Below are 4,097 nucleotides of genomic sequence, written 5' to 3' on the forward strand. Positions count from 1 at the left end.
GGTACAGCAGGACGTGTTAGCACCCTTCTTATCCTATCGGTGTTAAAAGGCTCTATGACTTCTGATTCAATACCGGTACCTCTAATACAACATCCTTCCTGAAGCGAATCACCGTCATCATCAACATTGTCATCGCTACAGTTAGAGTCAGACACATCTACCAGAGGGTCAAGAGCAGTTGTCCCTGAATCAGTCGTCTGCAGATTATCAACAAACCTTTCTAACCGATCGCCATTGTCTAAAGAGGTATCAGCCCTACCCTCACGAGATGATGCAGGAACCATATTTAAAATTCGGTTATCCTCTCTCTCGCCGAAAAAAATTGACTCCATGTTTTCATTTATACTCGGATCATAGACCTGCACTACATCCTCCTCAGACACGTTGTCAAACAAGTGAGACAGAAACATACGTGTTGGTGAAGCACTCTGGTCAATGAGGTGTGGTGTAGTGTCCTGGTTGTGTGTGGATTCAGGGTCAGAACCGGAAAAAACCATCATGGTTGGCCATAGCGTAATAACAATAATAACAATAACAATAAAATAATAATTAAAAAACATTTAATAAACAAAACAACAGTCTCAAAACACAATCACCCGCGATGCAACAGCGACCTCAAAACACAATCACCCGCAGTGCAACAGCAACCTCAAACCGTAATCACCCATCACTGCTTTTAAATAATGAGGATCCAAATGGACCTTACTGGGGTCGAACTTCAGTCAGATCAGTCCACGACGTCTGTTACCACCAGGTCCTTGTTGTTTTAGGAGTCTCAGAACTTCAGACACCAGCGCTTTATTCGTGACGTCCTTAAAGATGAGTTCTGTAACGATTATCATAATATTTAAGACATATGCATCCCTGCTGATTACTCGTTGAAATGGTTGTTAATCTTACCTTCACGTATATTTCTCGCAGAACGGCGGTATTTACGTGCTTGACGCGCTTGACGTGCTAGACGACGACTCTGTATTTCACTCTGATGAAGATGACGTTCAAGCGTACGTACTCTGAATTCAAGCTGTTGTTTTACAGCCGTTGCATCATGGAACGCTAATAGGGTCGGCGACACTGGAGCGTGGGGTCTGTCTTGGGTAGCTGTGACAGAGCGCTCGGGGGCTGGGGGTAGAGGCAGGGTTTGGTCAGGGGGTGATGCGGCGCAAGTCGACGTTGGTGTCCGGGGTGCTATCCGCGGGTTGTCTGTGGTTGCTGGCGGTGCTGATGGTGGCGGCGACGGTGGCTGTGGAGGTGCGGATTGCCCAGATGCCGACGTCGAGTCTTCAGTAGGGAACAATCCGGATAGTAGATCCAGAGGTACTGCGGAAACCAGCGTCGATGTCTCCCACAAAGGCCAAGACCCAGGAGGGAGAGCTGAAACAGAATTTTGACAACAATACAAATGTAAATACAATCTAGAAGCAAGACCTCGGATAGCAGTTAATATGATATTAATATAAACAGAGTAGTATGAAAATAACCCTAGTACAATATGAAAAAATACGACCTGCGGAAAAACAAAATTACGTAATCATATAACCGGTGTTGAGCCGTGTTGTTTTCTTGCGATGGCTATAATAAAACAACAACACGTGTAGCATACATATCAATACTCATGGACAAAACCATCATCACAACAGAAGCATATCCTAAAGAGCGTTAAAAATAAATAAATAAAAAACTCAATGTATGGACCTACTCAGGACCGTCATTTAAAGCATAAAAACAAATAGCAAATCATGAATCATTAGTGTATAAGAATACTATATATATATATATATAGTATATAGTATAATACATAGTGTATATGTATTAAAGCACATTACAATTACCTCTAGTGGTCATCATCGTTAAAGCACAGTGTAAATAGCAATCGCGACCTCTCGTGACCGCCGTCGTTAAAGCATAGTGTTAATAGTAATTGCGACCTCTAGCGACCGGTGACGTTAAAGCATAGTGCAAATAGTAATCGTGACCTCTAGTGGCCGGCGCCGTTAAAGCATAGTAGTAAAATCACAATGTTGTTTAGCAGTAACAGTTACCCAAACACCTTCAATAATAAAATTACGCTATCTAAAAGCATAAAGCCGGAACATAGATAAACCACATTACAGATAACAGGCACCTTGATGCTCTAACACAACGAATTGCAGACACATCATTAAACCACACACACACACACACACACACACACACACACACACACACACACACACACACACACACACACACTCACACACACACACACACACACACACACATAATAGCGAACATACAGCCATTCAGCTGATACTGAACGGTAGAGATGTGTTGAAAAAAAATTGGAGATTTACATCTTACCAAACGGTGGTGGTGGCGTTGAAGCGACAGGCAGAAGGTGTGGCGTGCTCGTTGCCTTTGTATCTGTTTTCATGTGAAAAAATAAATAAATAAATACAGCAGTGAAACGTAAACTATCACTCCAAATGTTTTTTCCCGCCTCCTATCAGCTGAGGCGTCTGGTGAGTGAAAGAATCCACGAGCGGGCGCCCTACTCCTTCGACCTCTGACTGGCTGTCTGTTTTCATACGCACAGGTGTTGAATAAAACAAAAACATAGGTAGTTAAATATAAAACACATCAACAGAATGTGCTTAAAATACTTTTTTTGTTTTGCTCTCACCGTCGAACAGTTGGAGCGACCCGTCCAATGAATGATCAGCATCCACAGGGTCCGGATGACTTCCCGGTCGTGTCTGATTTCCGGGTTCCGGGTGATCTTTTCATGCACACACACACACACACACACACACACACACACACACACACACACACACACACACGCACACACACACACATACGCATGTATATACACTTAATAAATACCGCTGTTCTTTACCTAGTTATCGTAATTATGATTAGAATCGCTGTCTCCTTCTCACCAATGACTCGCGCCGGTCCTGTCTTCCGTGCCGAATTATACCGTCGCTTACGGCTCAGAGAGCGTTGGTTACTCCCCTTCAGTCGATTTCCTGTACTCGGCCGCGGACGAACTCGTCCTCGCTGTGGATTATTATAATACACGGCGTGTTCTGAGCCTCGGTGCCGCTGTCTTGAAGACTCGCTCTCGGATTCACAGCCGACAGATCCGCACGGGCATCTCCGTCTTCAAAAGTTACACGCATTAACCGCTCAAGCTCCTCAGCGCCGATCAGCGTCTCCGGGAAGTTATTCGCGGAGGCGATAATATCTGAAAAAAAGAAGTGCGGCTGTTGTAACACATAATAGAGATATTAACAACGAATTATAAAATAATTCAATATTTTTACCAGTATCACTCTGCGTTAAATGAACGTCACACAGATGAGTGACGACGTCTGTCAATGAAAAGAGACATGGTACGTGATAAACATGGCGTAACGTTTTTATTATACTTATATATGTAAATGTAAATACATAGATACACATATATGTATATACTTATATGTATACTGTATAGATATAGATAGATGGATAGATAAACAGATAAATATTCACCTACGACGTGCAGAGGAAGAGGCATCCATGGGTAGTCTGGAGTCCTTTTGGAAAGGAGGATGAAGTTCTGGAAGGTCTGGTCAACAGCGAAGGTTACACCGGAACTGATGTAAAATGTGGTCTGAATCGGGTCACCTAAATACTCCGTCCGTGTGGGTAGGTCCTCGGTGACGTCTTTGTTGATTTGGATCGGGTCACCCACTCTGCCATTGTCGCCAATTAAAGACAGATGTATAAATATTCTAAAGGTGTTTCCAGATGTGGTGGAGACAGCACAAGATCTGGAATTTGACCCATGACGACCTGGACCATAAGAAGACCAGGATCAATGTCTGCTAGGTAGCTCAGAGGTATGAACCGCGGCGACGTAAAACAAATAATCAGATGGAGAACGGACATGGTGACAGAAGCAGGATGCCAAAAAAAGAATGGCTTGGGTCATCCGCTCTGCCATTGTCGCCAATTAAAGACAGATGTATGAATATTCTAAAGGTGTTTCCAGATGTGGTGGAGACGGCACAAGATCTGGAATTTGACCCATGACGACCTGGACCGTAAGAAGACCAGGATCAATCAGTGGA

The 4,097-nt window shown here is 43.6% G+C and overlaps 1 long non-coding RNA gene across 1 annotated transcript; it reads right to left on the minus strand.

Annotated features, from left to right (window-relative positions):
• Window positions 1-2,360: 2,360 nt before the first annotated feature.
• On the minus strand, window positions 2,361-2,988 carry LOC128765370 (uncharacterized). The gene is made up of 3 exons (XR_008415864.1): window positions 2,922-2,988; window positions 2,663-2,758; window positions 2,361-2,557 (listed from the first exon to the last, which is right to left on the minus strand). It is a non-coding gene; the product is annotated as an uncharacterized LOC128765370 (long non-coding RNA).
• Between the last annotated feature and the right edge of the window lie 1,109 nt (window positions 2,989-4,097).

This window comes from Synchiropus splendidus, chromosome 9, assembly GCF_027744825.2.
Source record: "Synchiropus splendidus isolate RoL2022-P1 chromosome 9, RoL_Sspl_1.0, whole genome shotgun sequence".
NCBI lineage: Eukaryota > Metazoa > Chordata > Actinopteri > Syngnathiformes > Callionymidae > Synchiropus > Synchiropus splendidus.